This window comes from Pseudophryne corroboree, chromosome 11 (assembly GCF_028390025.1).
Source record: "Pseudophryne corroboree isolate aPseCor3 chromosome 11, aPseCor3.hap2, whole genome shotgun sequence".
NCBI lineage: Eukaryota > Metazoa > Chordata > Amphibia > Anura > Myobatrachidae > Pseudophryne > Pseudophryne corroboree.
The window spans coordinates 293,384,417-293,403,794 of record NC_086454.1 but is presented as its reverse complement, the minus strand read 5'-3'; positions in this window follow the sequence as shown (position 1 = coordinate 293,403,794).

Here is a 19,378-nt window from a genome sequence, read left to right as displayed (position 1 = left end):
ATATAGATTGTAAGCTCCACTGGGGCAGGGACTGATGTGAATGGCCAAATATTCTCTGGAAAGCGCTGCGGAATATGTGCGCGCTATATAAATAACTGGTAATAAATAAATAAATAAATAAAGAGATAGTATACTCGTAACTAGTATGTATGTATAAAGAAAGAAAAAAAAACCACGGTTAGGTGGTATATACAATTATGGACGGGCTGCCGAGTGCCGACACAGAGGTAGCCACAGCCGTGAACTACCGCACTGTACTGTGTCTGCTGCTAATATAGACTGGTTGATAAAAAGATAGTATACTCGTAACTAGTATGTATGTATAAAGAAAGAAAAAAAAACCACGGTTAGGTGGTATATACAATTATGGACGGGCTGCCGAGTGCCGACACAGAGGTAGCCACAGCCGTGAACTACCGCACTGTACTGTGTCTGCTGCTAATATAGACTGGTTGATAAAGAGATAGTATACTCGTAACTAGTATGACTATAAAGAAAGAAAAAAAAAACACGGTTAGGTGGTATATACAATTATGGACGGGCTGCCGAGTGCCGACACAGAGGTAGCCACAGCCGTGAACTACCGCACTGTACTGTGTCTGCTGCTAATATATAGACTGGTTGATAAAGAGATAGTATACTCGTAACTAGTATGTATGTATAAAGAAAGAAAAAAAAAACACGGTTAGGTGGTATATACAATTATGGACGGGCTGCCGAGTGCCGACACAGAGGTAGCCACAGCCGTGAACTACCGCACTGTACTGTGTCTGCTGCTAATATAGACTGGTTGATAAAGAGATAGTATACTCGTAACTAGTATGACTATAAAGAAAGAAAAAAAAAACACGGTTAGGTGGTATATACAATTATGGACGGGCTGCCGAGTGCCGACACAGAGGTAGCCACAGCCGTGAACTACCGCACTGTACTGTGTCTGCTGCTAATATATAGACTGGTTGATAAAGAGATAGTATACTCGTAACTAGTATGTATGTATAAAGAAAGAAAAAAAAAACACGGTTAGGTGGTATATACAATTATGGACGGGCTGCCGAGTGCCGACACAGAGGTAGCCACAGCCGTGAACTACCGCACTGTACTGTGTCTGCTGCTAATATAGACTGGTTGATAAAGAGATAGTATACTCGTAACTAGTATGTATGTATAAAGAAAGAAAAAAAAACCACGGTTAGGTGGTATATACAATTATGGACGGGCTGCCGAGTGCCGACACAGAGGTAGCCACAGCCGTGAACTACCGCACTGTACTGTGTCTGCTGCTAATATAGACTGGTTGATAAAGAGATAGTATACTCGTAACTAGTATGACTATAAAGAAAGAAAAAAAAACCACGGTTAGGTGGTATATACAATTATGGACGGGCTGCCGAGTGCCGACACAGAGGTAGCCACAGCCGTGAACTACCGCACTGTACTGTGTCTGCTGCTAATATAGACTGGTTGATAAAGAGATAGTATACTACTAATATTATATATACTGGTGGTCAGGTCACTGGTCACTAGTCACACTGGCAGTGGCACTCCTGCAGCAAAAGTGTGCACTGTTTAATTTTAATATAATATTATGTACTCCTGGCTCCTGCTATAACCTATAACTGGCACTGCAGTGCTCCCCAGTCTCCCCCACAATTATAAGCTGTGTGAGCTGAGCACAGTCAGATATATATATACATTGATGCAGCACACTGGGCTGAGCAGTGCACACAGATATGGTATGTGACTGAGTCACTGTGTGTATCGTTTTTTTCAGGCAGAGAACGGATATATTAAATAAAACAAACAACTGCACTGTCTGGTGGTCACTGTGGTCGTCAGTCACTAAACTCTGCACTCTCTTCTACAGTATCACAGCCTCAGGTCAATCTCTCTCTCTCTCTCTCAACCCTAATCTAAATGGAGAGGACGCCAGCCACGTCCTCTCCCTATCAATCTCAATGCACGTGTGAAAATGGCGGCGACGCGCGGCTCCTTATATAGAATCCGAGTCTCGCGAGAATCCGACAGCGTCATGATGACGTTCGGGCGCGCTCGGGTTAACCGAGCAAGGCGGGAGGATCCGAGTCTGCTCGGACCCGTGAAAAAAACATGAAGTTCGTGCGGGTTCGGATTCAGAGAAACCGAACCCGCTCATCTCTAGTGATTACACCAGCTTCAGCTGGCTCACTGCAGTTTTTTTTTTTTTTTACATTTTTGTTTTACTATATTCGTCCAGATTGCATTTCCCATTATAAGTATGGGAAATTCTGAATGTTAACAGTCAGAATGTTAACAATGGACAATGGAAGGTGGAGACGTAGAAGATGAATTCTGTAAACAATGTCAAGATTGTCAGCTGCTGGCAAACATGACTTCTAGGAAGGTGCGTGGTGGGGCATTTTTTGTGGTTATCCAAAAGCCACAGCACTTGTTTTTTTTTTGTTTTTTTGCATAGTTGCAGAACTTGTGATCCGTAAGAGATCACTAAAAGAGGAACAGAGGTGGTAAAAGTAATAGCAGTTGCACTTTCTGGGACCAGCAAATGAACTGAGATGGTGTACAAGTAGAACTTCAGGGGTATATTTACTAAAATTCAATTTTGGAGTTTCAAGGGATTTGGCATTCGACTTCCGTTTGATTTGGATTGAAGAGATTTACTAAAGACCAAATCGAATGTCAAATTCATTCTAAAGCCAAATTTAACTCGCATCCCAATAGAAATTGCATTTCTCTAAAACATTGATGTTTTCCTATAGCCCAACATAGAATCACCATCATTTACTAAAATTCGATTTGCAAATCGATTTGAAATAGAACTCAAAATCGAACCTCAAATCTCCAAATGTTTAGAGTGATGTTAGACATTCGATTTTGGCTTCTAAGCACCATTCTAATGGTAGGAAATTGATAGTGATTAAATTTTAAGTCCCCAAAAGCATGTAGAGCAGTGTGGAAGTAGTAATAATGCATGTCCAAGGTTTTGGTATGTTTAGGTATGCACCTACCTGCATAATGCAATTTACCACCTGACTGAGATAAGCCTGGAGGATCAATCAGCAGCTTTATGAGTTGAATAGTGCACATATTTATACTTATAGACATCATACTTATTCTGTGAATGTGCCATAGATAGCACAAGAGCACAATATTGGCCAATTTGGCTGGATGATATAATGAATTTTAAAATAATGAGTATTGTAACTGGCTACCCTGGTTCATCCCATGATGCCTACATCCTCAGCAATTCAACCCTGTCTGCAAAAATTCTTGTGGGACAAATGGTTGTTGTGTAAAATACCAGTATGTGCTAATAAAGCAGCTAATACTAATTGTTACTACTGTATATTGTTCTAATTTGTTCCCCTTCCACCAAAAAAGGTAATCCACAAACTCCTGCTGAGAATAAGTATAAAGAGCCACATATAGACACCCAACCAATGACAGAATGCACCTTTGGTTTATTTAAAAAAAATATTCAAAAGACATATTATTATATAATTTGGCAAAAGTGTTCGATATTGTGCTCTGCTGCTGTCTGTTGTATAATTGCGCATTAAATAAACCACACACCCCAGATTATGCAATAAACAGGAAGCAGGCAGAGATTTTGTTTACCAACAACTGACTACAGTATGTGTGCACAGAGAGTGAAAGGCAGCAGAAAATAAAAAATAATTGATTTGAGTCAATTTTGAAGATTCATAAAGATGATTCCAAAATCGAATTTTAGTAAATATACCCCCAGATATTCAAAACAGCACCGTCCTGTCCTTGGTGTGATGTCACTCCTTGTCTCGCCTTGTAACTTTCCACTTACTTCACTCATTTTAATTGTTTTGTATTTCTGTGAAAACTACTATGGGTGGGGGTAGAACTGATCCAAAGTGTAACTATCTCACACAACCATCTGCCTGCTAAAACTTAGATATAAAGATCAGGAAATTTGTCCTGCAAACAGTGGTCACTTATAGATCGGAAAGAGAGACTATATCCTTCTGCTGATCCTCTAAGGACAGTGAGAGAAGGTGTTTTCACGGATGAGCATTGTCCCTGAACAAAGTTTTTTTTTTTAAAGTACTGTGGTTGCCTCTTCTGACAACAAAGCAAATCCAAATCCAAAGCCATGTTAATAGTTTTCTTTGATATCAAGGGTGTTAGTCTGGCAGATTGGGTAACTGAATCTGCCAATAGTGAATCAACATTATTACATTGTAGGAAAATCCAGCCCTGCAACCACTATAAGACGACAATGTTAAGATTGTCCAATATCTACGTTTGTCATTTATATGGTGAGTTTTTATATTCCACCATACATCTACGCAACTGTACAACAGTATACACTATGATCTCACTTTCGTGTTCTTTAATTTTATAACCACATTGCTGGGAGAACATATATTACCTTTGCACACCGACAGAGAAAGCACCATGGCAAAACTCCCTATCTAATAACATAATATAATAGCGTTTTTTGCTTCCCTGCGATCAGGTAGTCGCCGCATACAGGGGAGGGTATGGTGTGTGTGCAGGTGTGCGATCGCATGTGTAGCAGAACTGCACAAACATCAGTTTGTGCAGTTTCTGCTCAGTCCAGGACTTACTCAGCCGCTGCGATGTTCGGAGGCGGAGCTGGCATAAGAAATCCTCCCACAAAACGGCAGGTCCCTCCTGCGTTTTTACGGACACTCTCTAGAAACAGTCAGTTGCCACCCACAAACGCCCTCTTCGTGTTAATCTCCTTGCGATTGCCCGCGTGTTCTGAATTTTCGCACCATCCTGTCGCTGACTGGCCGATCCCCGTTGCTGTAGTCCATCACGCCTGTGCATTGTGGTGCATACGCATGCGCAGTTCAGACCTGATCGCAGCCTGTGAGAAAACGCACCGTAGCGATCAGGTCTGAATCGACCCCAATGTTTCCAAAGCAGAGAGCTCTGGCAATCAGAGCTCTCTGTGAGGAGAACAGCCGGGCATCTGCTTCCGTTATGGCTGCAGTGCAGAGATAGAAACAAGGCTGTCTCAATCTCTGAAAAACTAATTTGGGCCAGCAAGGGAGGCCCCTGAGATGTGGGAGTCCCAGGGTAACGTATCCCCTGGGCCCCCCCTTAATCTGGCTCTGAGTGGTTGCTCAGCGGCGGAGTGTCCATTTACATCCGGGTGTTCAGTATCGTGGTTCCAATACTCAAGAGATGGAAAACAAGTGAAACCACATGGTTTATAGCATACTTACCAACTTTTAAAGTCACCTCTCCGGAGAAGCCTGGAGAGGAGACGAAGCTGGCACCTCCGGGGGGCGGGGCTAGACTGTCAGTCGCTAACCCCACCCCCAGAAGGCCATGATTCGCTGGTCCATGAGGAGGGGTGGGGCTTAATGACACAAATTTGTGTAATTAAGCCCCGCTCCCTCCATACATGCACTGAATTTCTCTGTGGAATATCCTCAGACTGCCTGCTTCACTAGGAAGTGGACATGATGCGGGGAAACTGCTCACTCTTCCGGAGTCTCCCGGCACTTGCAGAAGAGTAAGTAAGTATGGTATATATCCTCCAAACCCCGAGAAGGATTCACATGCTTCTAGTGGTTGCACTCATCTTTAGTGAATAATTATAGAGTTTTGGACCTTAATTCATCTACTCACATGTCCATTGGTGTGATAAGGAATATTTACTATAACCAGCCCATAAATCTCTAATAAGTCCTAATAATGAATAAATAAAGGGTCCGGTTACATAAATGACAACAAAGCTTTACTATAGAAATTAAAAACTGTTCATTTTACCAGCACAAAAATGGTTGTTTGCAAAAATTTACACTAGGATCTCGTTTTCTTTTCCTTTAGTGTAAATTGCTACCTAACAGTATATAGTGTATTCAATTTACAAAGAAACCCCCAAGATATCCTACGGTTGTGCATCTTTGTACACATAGCCAGATTAAGGGGGGGGATACAGGGCATACTGTACCCCGGGCTCCCCTTTGTCAGGCCCCCCAGCCAGAGCACACTGATATCACTAGCTTTCCCTCTTAATGCCAGATCCAGAATGGGAGCAGGACAGTATGCAGTGCAAGCAGAGACACAGGAATATCATGTTTCATGAGCTACTGATGTAGCTTTCTGACCAGAGGAGAGATAGGAGGGTGGAGAGAGCTGTAAGTGATACAGGGATCCCAGCTTCTCCTCCTCCCTGCCTGGGTGTCTCAGCCCTGTGTAAACTGTTATGCAACTAAACCATTTGGGTCTAGAGATAGAGACACACAGAAACAATCCTCCAGAGTCCTGTCCCAGTATGTAAGTAGTACAGAGCCTGATGCTATTCTTGCATGTGACAAGATAAATTATTTTATTTTTTCTATGTGTATTTTAGGATTGTTTAAGGTGTCTTTGTTCCACTACAAGAAAATTGTATAAAATGGTTGTCTTTCAATTAGGTGGAGCTACTGTATAAACAGTACCCAGGCATTATTAAACTATTAGTTTAAAACTAATATAGACCATTGGTTTAAATTTAATATACACAATATATACCTCCCACCATGATGCATTCCAGGAGGGACAAAATGCTCTCTACCTGGACTTCCTTCTTAATTTATGATTGCAAACACCTGTGTTGAAATACCTTTCTTACCAATTAAATATTTCAACATAGGTGACGCCAATCATATATTAAGGGGGAAGTCCATGTAGAGAGCATTTTGTCCCTCCTGAAATTGGACATGTTGGGAGTTATGAGTAAAATATGTATAAAAAAAAAATATATATATATACAGTGCTAATAACTGGATATGGTTTACAAAATGTATTGATAAACAATTAAGAATTGTTGCAACATATTAAACATTTAAAAGTTATTATAGGGCAAGCACAGCATGATAAGCAAGGTATTACCACATGTGGAAGGTGGAAATTTGCGTATGCATATTATCCATGGAGATGTGCCACAGTCCTGGGGTTATATTCACCGTTATCAGATGAGTGTCCACAATAAACTTGAAAAAAGACCTTTATATGCTTGATTCTGGACAAAGATTAGTCCTATTGAAAGCAACGGTCTTGTATAGTTTTGTGGACGATAGCAAGTTCCCCCGTTTGGATGGTTGCAGACTTCTAGGCGTAACTCCTGGTGCAGGTAAATATTCAACAGTGCCTAGCTCCCCTGTACCAACGCGTTTCGCTGTAGCCAACAGCTTTATCAAGGTCTTTTTTCAAGTTTATTGTGGACACTCATCTGATAATGGTGAATATAACCCCAGGACTGTGGCACATCTCCATGGATAATATGCATAAGCAAATTTCCACCTTCCACATGTGGTAATACCTTGCTTATCATGCTGTGCTTGCCCTATAATAATTTTTAAATGTTTAATATGTTGCAACATTTCTTAATTGTTTATCAATAAATTTTGTAAACCATATCCAGTTATTAGTGCTATATATATTTTTATATATATTTTACTCATTGATCTTAAGGGACTAACTATCCCTTTAATCAGCAGCTTAAAGGTAAAACATCTCATTTCATTGCGCCGGACCTATTACCTCAATAGTTCCTCTCTACATGTTGGGAGTTCTGCACAATCTAATATACACCCCCCACCTTCCAGCGGGGACCCCCTGTCTTAAGTGCCCCGGGCACCCCCTAGGCTTAATACGTCCCTGTTTGTACAGTCTATGGAAGCACAACCAAGAAGTCCACTCTCCTAACCGTTCATTAAACAGGCTACTTTTGCAATAACTTTTATTTCAGGCTTACTGTCACCTTTCTATTGTTTTATATTTAAAATGCTATAATATGTCCCCTGGGAATTCCCTACAGATTTCTCATATTTACCAGCATCCATTAGTCAGTGGTGTAGCCTCCCCAGGACTAAGCTCTCAGCTGTCCCACCTCCTCCACCATTGACCTTCACTGAGAGCTTGGGCCCAGAGATGAGCTGAGGCACCGGTGAGGAGAGGGAGGCTGCCCTAAGTGCTAATTTGGAGAAGGTGTGTATAATGCCCTGATCGCCTCCTCTGGATCCACCAGTGACATTAGTATATGTGGAGTTTATTCTGAGCAGCAATATAATGATGTGAGAACTTCAGGTGACCAAAATACTAGGGGTAGCATTCATTAATGTGAGGAGCACCAGGACTAACAGCAGGAGTGGGTACTCCCTGTCCATCCAATGTATCTCCTCCCTTTATCCTGTCAGTCATCATGCTCCTCACTGCAGGAGGAAGCATACGGTGATAGATGTCACTGTGCACTTCCTACTGCAATTATTCATTGACATGAACAAAGACTGGCTATACAGGGGGAGGAATGGGTGCAGTGCTGTGATGGGACCCTGCGTGCCACAGTAGGAAAAATCACCCCTAGCTAGCACGGCATATACCGTAAACAAACCAAACTCCACTCCAAATAAACTCTTGGTGGAAAAATAAAAAATAACAAAAGCTTAAGGGGACATGTTACTAATGCCAAACCCCACACTTTCCCTTCATGTCTTACACAAGCACTCAAGTTAACTATTGCCAGATGTCAAACCATCACATGGGGAGCTTTCAAGGATCAAAACAGTAGCATATCTAACCCTCCTATATGATGGAGCCAAAATTCATTAATACATAATATTACTGCTTGGAGAAAAGACAAGTAACAAAAACCAAACAATAATGGAGCTGGAAACAGGCTGCGACGTATGGATACAGGGAACCATTTTCTTCTCCTGCAGATTGCATCCCTCTGATGTAATTATTGAGGATAATGAAATATGACATGCAGCTTGGCCTTTGACCACTAAGAACAACCTCGGCCCCGTTACCTTGCGAACAAAGCCGAAACAGATGTCATTCCTTCCATGTAGTTTGCTTATGACGACTGTAACACAGAACAGGTCACCACGCAAAGTCTCAGGATGCTGGCTTTTCCCCACTCATTGCATTATCTGTAATGAATGCACCTTACTAAGTAAACTAGAAAATCCGCAAATCTTGAAAAAAAATTGTATCCTTTTTTCCCCATTCAAAAAAAATTAAAAAATTAAAAACTGTCTATAAATCTCACCAAATACGGTGGTAAAAAGTGACTATAACAAATAAAGAGAATAGAATACAAATAAATATACAATAGATCGATAGACAAAGATACATAAAAATAATATTTTACGTTTGAAAAACTTGGGCCTATTTGAAAAGGTGTGATGTGGTTTTTATACCAGCACCTGACTCAGATACCAATATACTGTAGCTGCATTACACCTTACTGTATATCTGTTTACCATGAGTGAAAACAGGAACTAGAGACCCCTGCCTGTCTGCTTTTACACAGGACATTCTATAGGTTGGCCGACAGCAACAGACACTTTCCTACTCAGCTTATTCCCACCACAGAAAAAAGTTACTAGTATATTTAGGCCCAGATTTATCAAGCCTTGGAGAGTGATAAATTGCACTGTGACAAAGTACCAACCAACCAGCTCCTAACTGTCAGTTTTCAAACACAGCAAGTAATATGGCAGTTAGGAGCTGGTTGGTTGCTACTTTATCACCGTGCAATTTATCACTCTCCAAGGCTTAATAAATCTGGGCCTTTATCTTGTATCAAAATGGAACCGCCTCCCAGCCTCTGCTGCCCATAGGCCCATCCCAATTGTGGCTAATGTTACATCTAACCCTAATTGTGGCCTATAGTTAGTCTTAAAAAAAACGCAGTGTAGAGCCATTAGCTTCATTTGGTATAATGATTTTAACCAAACAATTAATTAAATGGGAAAATAATGACACCTTCATCTTCCTCACTGCAAGAGGAACAGTACTGTGAGTAATATTTGTATTGCTCACAGAAAGACAGGGGTCCCATATCTGGGAGATGCTCTCCGCCACCTACCAACCATCCAATGCCTACCACTACTGAATCAGCAGCTAATAATGCATCCTGCAAGCAGGGGTCACATCCGTGGTCGGCTTCAAAATGGAGGCAGTTAGTTTAATCCAAGAATATAACTATAATGATTTCTATGTATTAGATAACTCACCTGCTCATCACAGTACCAGATAGATGATATTATGAGATTATATTGTTCAATCCACCTTTGTGGACAATAATTTTGTCCTCTGATTTGGATGCAATAGACGGATATGGACTGTTTTGCTGCCAGCAGTCCCTACACTATTTGCATTGTTGGTGAGATATAGGGTGTGGCTGGCATAGTGTGATATCTTGTATACGTGCCTACACTCATCTCCATGGTATATGTCAACATTAATGGTTTTAAAATCTCTTGTATGATAAATAAAATTTTCTAGGTCTATGAAGACTAATTCAGACAATGGAAAACCCCACAATGGTGGACATATCTTATCTACAACTAGTTTTCCTTAGATTTATTAGAAATCTGCATTTTTCCATCAAAACAGTCCTGAAGCAGCCCCCATGTGATAGTAAAAGCACATTATTCTATAGGCTGGAAAAGTGTAACCTTATAATCAGGGCTACCATCAGGGGGGGGGGGGGGGGGGACTGCTGGGACTCCAGTCCCAGTTCCAGACAGAGAGGGGGCCTGCAGGATTAGGGAGACTATATAATTTATTTATTTTTTCTAATTTTTATTTTCATTTATAATACTTACTATATGCTAGTCACTATTGATTGAATACTATATGTTAACTACTAGGCAAAAAAACATTATATCATTTACAATCATAGGTGTCTATTTACTAAACCTTGGATGGAGATAAAGTGGACAGAGATAGAGTCCCAACCAATCAGCTCCTGTCATTTTTCAAACACAGCCTGTGACAAGGCTTATATGAACTGATTGGCTGGTACTTTGTACAGCTCACCTCCCAAAGTGTACACTTGTGGATGGGATGAAAAATACATGGACCTGGTGGTTTTGTTGGAACCCTACTCTGAACTTTAGGACTCTGAAATCACCCCATTTTGTGTCCTCTCTTCTAGGGTGGACTATTCCACTCTGGGTAATCCTACGCTGTGCGCCCAAGATGGCTGCCGCACTTGGTACCTTGTGAGGGTGGAATACACAACCCTTGGAAGTGTCATTACCCAAAATGCCTACACAAATCCTGCATTATACTACTGCCCCGAGGAAGCCGACACGGAGCGAAATGCGCATTGGTGGCCAGTGTGTCACGTCTACGATTTAATATATATTCATACATTCCCAATTGTTATTACACAGCTCTATGTGCATCCCGCTGTGGTCTTTAATAAGATAGCAGCAGTAATAGCCATAAGAGACCCGAGCGATGCACAGGAGGTCTGATCATAACGGCCCCACACAGCGGGGATGCCCACTGAAAGTTTGTTGCACCAAACACGAATATTATGCTTTACCAGCAATAGAATTAGATATCAGTGTAAGAAATTATATGTATTCAGGAGTATAAAATTATTTGTGAATATTGGGGGTCATTCCGAGTTGTTCGCTCGTTGACGATTTTCGCTATGCTGCGATTTGCTGCTAATTGCGCATGCGCAAGGCACGCAGGGCGCATGCGCTTAGTTATTTAACTAAAAACTTAGCAGATTTTCTGTGGATTCTGCAGCGCTTTTCAGTCGCTCTGCTGATCGGTGAATGATTGACAGGAAAGGGGCGTTTCTGGGTGGTAACTGAGCGTTTTCCGGGAGTGTGCTAAAAAAACGCAGGCGTGTCAGGGAAAAACGCAGGAGTGGCTGGAGAAACGGGGGAGTGGCTGGCCGAACGCAGGGCGTGTTTGTGACGTCAAACCAGGAACTAAACGGACTGAGGTGATCACAATCTAGGAGAAGGTCTGGAGCTACTCAGAAACTGCAAAGAATTATTAGCAATCCTGCTACTCTTTTGTGGCTATTCTGCTATGCTAAGATACACTCCCAGAGGGCGGCGGCCTAGCGTGTGCAATGCTGCTAAAAGCAGCTAGCGAGCGAACAACTCGGAATGAGGGGCATTAAGTGTAGCTATCAAGAAGAAAGCCTGTTTAATGTATATCAAAATGAACATTATTTATAGAGATGAGCGCCTGAAATTTTTCGGGTTTTGTGTTTTGGTTTTGGGTTCGGTTCCGCGGCCGTGTTTTGGGTTCGAACGCGTTTTGGCAAAACCTCACCGAATTTTTTTTGTCGGATTCGGGTGTGTTTTGGATTCGGGTGTTTTTTTCAAAAAACCCTAAAAAACAGCTTAAATCATAGAATTTGGGGGTAATTTTGATCCCAAAGTATTATTAACCTCAAAAAACATAATTTACACTCATTTTCAGCCTATTCTGAACACATCACACCTCACAATATTATTTTTAGTCCTAAAATTTGCACCGAGGTCGCTGTGTGAGTAAGATAAGCGACCCTAGTGGCCGACACAAACACCGGGCCCATCTAGGAGTGGCACTGCAGTGTCACGCAGGATGTCCCTTCCAAAAAACCCTCCCCAAACAGCACATGACGCAAAGAAAAAAAGAGGCGCAATGAGGTAGCTGACTGTGTGAGAAAGATAAGCGACCCTAGTGGCCGACACAAACACCGGGCCCATCTAGGAGTGGCACTGCAGTGTCACGCAGGATGTCCCTTCCAAAAAACCCTCCCCAAACAGCACATGACGCAAAGAAAAAAAGAGGCGCAATGAGGTAGCTGTGTGAGAAAGATAAGCGACCCTAGTGGCCGACACAAACACCGGGCCCATCTAGGAGTGGCACTGCAGTGTCACGCAGGATGGCCCTTCCAAAAAACCATCCCCAAACAGCACATGACGCAAAGAAAAAAAGAGGCGCAATGAGGTAGCTGACTGTGTGAGTAAGATTAGCGACCCTAGTGGCCGACACAAACACCGGCACATCTAGGAGTGGCACTGCAGTGTCACGCAGGATGTCCCTTCCAAAAAACCCTCCCCAAACAGCACATGACGCAAAGAAAAAAAGAGGCGCAATGAGGTAGCTGACTGTGTGAGAAAGATAAGCGACCCTAGTGGCCGACACAAACACCGGGCCCATCTAGGAGTGGCACTGCAGTGTCACGCAGGATGTCCCTTCCAAAAAACCCTCCCCAATCAGCACATGATGCAAAGAAAAAGAAAAGAAAAAAGAGGTGCAAGATGGAATTATCCTTGGGCCCTCCCACCCACCCTTATGTTGTATAAACAAAACAGGACATGCACACTTTAACCAACCCATCATTTCAGTGACAGGGTCTGCCACACGACTGTGACTGATATGACGGGTTGGTTTGGACCCCCCCCAAAAAAGAAGCAATTAATCTCTCCTTGCACAAACTGGCTCTACAGAGGCAAGATGTCCACCTCATCTTCACCCTCCGATATATCACCGTGTACATCCCCCTCCTCACAGATTATCAATTCGTCCCCACTGGAATCCACCATCTCAGCTCCCTGTGTACTTTGTGGAGGCAATTGCTGCTGGTCAATGTCTCCGCGGAGGAATTGATTATAATTCATTTTAATGAACATCATCTTCTCCACATTTTCTGGATGTAACCTCGTACGCCGATTGCTGACAAGGTGAGCGGCGGCACTAAACACTCTTTCGGAGTACACACTTGTGGGAGGGCAACTTAGGTAGAATAAAGCCAGTTTGTGCAAGGGCCTCCAAATTGCCTCTTTTTCCTGCCAGTATAAGTACGGACTGTGTGACGTGCCTACTTGGATGCGGTCACTCATATAATCCTCCACCATTCTATCAATGTTGAGAGAATCATATGCAGTGACAGTAGACGACATGTCCGTAATCGTTGTCAGGTCCTTCAGTCCGGACCAGATGTCAGCATCAGCAGTCGCTCCAGACTGCCCTGCATCACCGCCAGCGGGTGGGCTCGGAATTCTGAGCCTTTTCCTCGCACCCCCAGTTGCGGGAGAATGTGAAGGAGGAGATGTTGACAGGTCGCGTTCCGCTTGACTTGACAATTTTGTCACCAGCAGGTCTTTCAACCCCAGCAGACCTGTGTCTGCCGGAAAGAGAGATCCAAGGTAGGCTTTAAATCTAGGATCGAGCACGGTGGCCAAAATGTAGTGCTCTGATTTCAACAGATTGACCACCCGTGAATCCTTGTTAAGCGAATTAAGGGCTGCATCCACAAGTCCCACATGCCTAGCGGAATCGCTCCGTGTTAGCTCCTTCTTCAATGCCTCCAGCTTCTTCTGCAAAAGCCTGATGAGGGGAATGACCTGACTCAGGCTGGCAGTGTCTGAACTGACTTCACGTGTGGCAAGTTCAAAGGGCATCAGAACCTTGCACAACGTTGAAATCATTCTCCACTGCACTTGAGACAGGTGCATTCCATCTCCTATATCGTGCTCAATTGTATAGGCTTGAATGGCCTTTTGCTGCTCCTCCAACCTCTGAAGCATATAGAGGGTTGAATTCCACCTCGTTACCACTTCTTGCTTCAGATGATGGCAGGGCAGGTTCAGTAGTTTTTGGTGGTGCTCCAGTCTTCTGTACGTGGTGCCTGTACGCCGAAAGTGTCCCGCAATTTTTCTGGCCACCGACAGCATCTCTTGCACGCCCCTGTCGTTTTTAAAAAAATTCTGCACCACCAAATTCAAGGTATGTGCAAAACATGGGACGTGCTGGAATTTGCCCATATTTAATGCACACACAATATTGCTGGCGTTGTCCGATGCCACAAATCCACAGGAGAGTCCAATTGGGGTAAGCCATTCCGCGATGATCTTCCTCAGTTGCCGTAAGAGGTTTTCAGCTGTGTGCGTATTCTGGAAAGCGGTGATACAAAGCGTAGCCTGCCTAGGAAAGAGTTGGCGTTTGCGAGATGCTGCTACTGGTGCCGCCGCTGCTGTTCTTGCGGCGGGAGTCCATACATCTACCCAGTGGGCTGTCACAGTCATATAGTCCTGACCCTGCCCTGCTCCACTTGTCCACATGTCCGTGGTTAAGTGGACATTGGGTACAACTGCATTTTTTAGGACACTGGTGAGTCTTTTTCTGACGTCCGTGTACATTCTCGGTATCGCCTGCCTAGAGAAGTGGAACCTAGATGGTATTTGGTAACGGGGGCACACTGCCTCAATAAATTGTCTAGTTCCCTGTGAACTAACGGCGGATACCGGACGCACGTCTAACACCAACATAGTTGTCAAGGACTCAGTTATCCGCTTTGCAGTAGGATGACTGCTGTGATATTTCATCTTCCTCGCAAAGGACTGTTGAACAGTCAATTGCTTACTGGAAGTAGTACAAGTGGGCTTACGACTTCCCCTCTGGGATGACCATCGACTCCCAGCGGCAACAACAGCAGCGCCAGCAGCAGTAGGCGTTACACGCAAGGATGCATCGGAGGAATCCCAGGCAGGAGAGGACTCGTCAGACTTGCCAGTGACATGGCCTGCAGGACTATTGGCATTCCTGGGGAAGGAGGAAATTGACACTGAGGGAGTTGGTGGGGTGGTTTGCGTGAGCTTGGTTACAAGAGGAAGGGATTTACTGGTCAGTGGACTGCTTCCGCTGTCACCCAAAGTTTTTGAACTTGTCACTGACTTATTATGAATGCGCTGCAGGTGACGTATAAGGGAGGATGTTCCGAGGTGGTTAACGTCCTTACCTCTACTTATTACAGCTTGACAAAGGGAACACACGGCTTGACACCTGTTGTCCGCATTTCTGGTGAAATACCTCCACACCGAAGAGCTGATTTTTTTGGTATTTTCACCTGGCATGTCAACGGCCATATTCCTCCCACGGACAACAGGTGTCTCCCCGGGTGCCTGACTTAAACAAACCACCTCACCATCAGAATCCTCCTGGTCAATTTCCTCCCCAGCGCCAGCAACACCCATATCCTCCTCATCCTGGTGTACTTCAACACTGACATCTTCAATCTGACTATCAGGAACTGGACTGCGGGTGCTCCTTCCAGCACTTGCAGGGGGCATGCAAATAGTGGAAGGCGCATGCTCTTCACGTCCAGTGTTGGGAAGGTCAGGCATCGCAAACGACACAATTGGACTCTCCTTGTGGATTTGGGATTTCAAAGAACGCACAGTTCTTTGCGGTGCTTTTGCCAGCTTGAGTCTTTTCAGTTTTCTAGCGAGAGGCTGAGTGCTTCCATCCTCATGTGAAGCTGAACCACTAGCCATGAACATAGGCCAGGGCCTCAGCCGTTCCTTGCCACTCCGTGTGGTAAATGGCATATTGGCAAGTTTACGCTTCTCCTCCGACAATTTTATTTTAGGTTTTGGAGTCCTTTTTTTTCTGATATTTGGTGTTTTGGATTTGACATGCTCTGTACTATGACATTGGGCATCGGCCTTGGCAGACGACGTTGCTGGCATTTCATCGTCTCGGCCATGACTAGTGGCAGCAGCTTCAGCACGAGGTGGAAGTGGATCTTGATCTTTCCCTAATTTTGGAACCTCAACTTTTTTGTTCTCCATATTTTATAGGCAGAACTAAAAGGCACCTCAGGTAAACAATGGAGATGGATGGATTGGATACTAGTATACAATTATGGACGGACTGCCACGGTTAGGTGGTATAAAAAAACCACGGTTAGGTGGTATATATTATAATAATAATACAATTATGGATGGACGGACTGCCTGCCGACTGCCGACACAGAGGTAGCCACAGCCGTGAACTACCGCACTGTACACTGGTTGATAAAGAGATAGTAGTATACTCGTAACAACTAGTATGACACTATGACGACGGTATAAAGAAAGAAAAAAAAATACCACAGTTAGGTGGTATATATTATAATAATAATACAATTATGGATGGACGGACTGCCTGCTGACTGCCGACACAGAGGTAGCCACAGCCGTGAACTACCGCACTGTACACTGGTTGATAAAGAGATAGTAGTATACTCGTAACAACTAGTATGACACTATGACGACGGTATAAAGAATGAAAAAAAAACCACGGTTAGGTGGTATATATTATAATAATAATACAATTATGGATGGACGGACTGCCTGCCGACTGCCGACACAGAGGTAGCCACAGCCGTGAACTACCGCACTGTACACTGGTTGATAAAGAGATAGTAGTATACTCGTAACAACTAGTATGACACTATGACGGTATAAAGAATGAAAAAAAAACCACGGTTAGGTGGTATATATTATAATAATAATACAATTATGGATGGACGGACTGCCTGCCGACTGCCGACACAGAGGTAGCCACAGCCGTGAACTACCGCACTGTACACTGGTTGATAAAGAGATAGTAGTATACTCGTAACAACTAGTATGACACTATGACGACGGTATAAAGAAAGAAAGAAAAATACCACAGTTAGGTGGTATATATTATAATAATAATACAATTATGGATGGACGGACTGCCTGCCGACTGCCGACACAGAGGTAGCCACAGCCGTGAACTACCGCACTGTACACTGGTTGATAAAGAGATAGTAGAATACTCGTAACAACTAGTATGACACTATGACGACGGTATAAAGAATGAAAAAAAAACCACGGTTAGGTGGTATATATTATAATAATAATACAATTATGGATGGACGGACTGCCTGCCGACTGCCGACACAGAGGTAGCCACAGCCGTGAACTACCGCACTGTACACTGGTTGATAAAGAGATAGTAGTATACTCGTAACAACTAGTATGACACTATGACGACGGTATAAAGAAAGAAAAAAAAATACCACAGTTAGGTGGTATATATTATAATAATAATACAATTATGGATGGACGGACTGCCTGCCGACTGCCGACACAGAGGTAGCCACAGCCGTGAACTACCGCACTGTACACTGGTTGATAAAGAGATAGTAGTATACTCGTAACAACTAGTATGACACTATGACGACGGTATAAAGAAAGAAAAAAAAATACCACAGTTAGGTGGTATATATTATAATAATAATACAATTATGGATGGACGGACTGCCTGCCGACTGCCGACACAGAGGTAGCCACAGCCGTGAACTACCGCACTGTACACTGGTTGATAAAGAGATAGTAGTATACTCGTAACAACTAGTATGACACTATGACGACGGTATAAAGAATGAAAAAAAAACCACGGTTAGGTGGTATATATTATAATAATAATACAATTATGGATGGACGGACTGCCTGCCGACTGCCGACACAGAGGTAGCCACAGCCGTGAACTACCGCACTGTACACTGGTTGATAAAGAGATAGTAGTATACTCGTAACAACTAGTATGACACTATGACGACGGTATAAAGAAAGAAAAAAAAATACCACAGTTAGGTGGTATATATTATAATAATAATACAATTATGGATGGACGGACTGCCTGCCGACTGCCGACACAGAGGTAGCCACAGCCGTGAACTACCGCACTGTACACTGGTTGATAAAGAGATAGTAGTATACTCGTAACAACTAGTATGACACTATGACGACGGTATAAAGAATGAAAAAAAAACCACGGTTAGGTGGTATATATTATAATAATAATACAATTATGGATGGACGGACTGCCTGCCGACTGCCGACACAGAGGTAGCCACAGCCGTGAACTACCGCACTGTACACTGGTTGATAAAGAGATAGTAGTATACTCGTAACAACTAGTATGACACTATGACGGTATAAAGAATGAAAAAAAAACCACGGTTAGGTGGTATATATTATAATAATAATACAATTATGGATGGACGGACTGCCTGCCGACTGCCGACACAGAGGTAGCCACAGCCGTGAACTACCGCACTGTACACTGGTTGATAAAGAGATAGTAGTATACTCGTAACAACTAGTATGACACTATGACGACGGTATAAAGAAAGAAAGAAAAATACCACAGTTAGGTGGTATATATTATAATAATAATACAATTATGGATGGACGGACTGCCTGCCGACTGCCGACACAGAGGTAGCCACAGCCGTGAACTACCGCACTGTACACTGGTTGATAAAGAGATAGTAGAATACTCGTAACAACTAGTATGACACTATGACGACGGTATAAAGAATGAAAAAAAAACCACGGTTAGGTGGTATATATTATAATAATAATACAATTATGGATGGACGGACTGCCTGCCGACTGCCGACACAGAGGTAGCCACAGCCGTGAACTACCGCACTGTACACTGGTTGATAAAGAGATAGTAGTATACTCGTAACAACTAGTATGACACTATGACGACGGTATAAAGAAAGAAAAAAAAATACCACAGTTAGGTGGTATATATTATAATAATAATACAATTATGGATGGACGGACTGCCTGCCGACTGCCGACACAGAGGTAGCCACAGCCGTGAACTACCGCACTGTACACTGGTTGATAAAGAGATAGTAGTATACTCGTAACAACTAGTATGACACTATGACGACGGTATAAAGAAAGAAAAAAAAATACCACAGTTAGGTGGTATATATTATAATAATAATACAATTATGGATGGACGGACTGCCTGC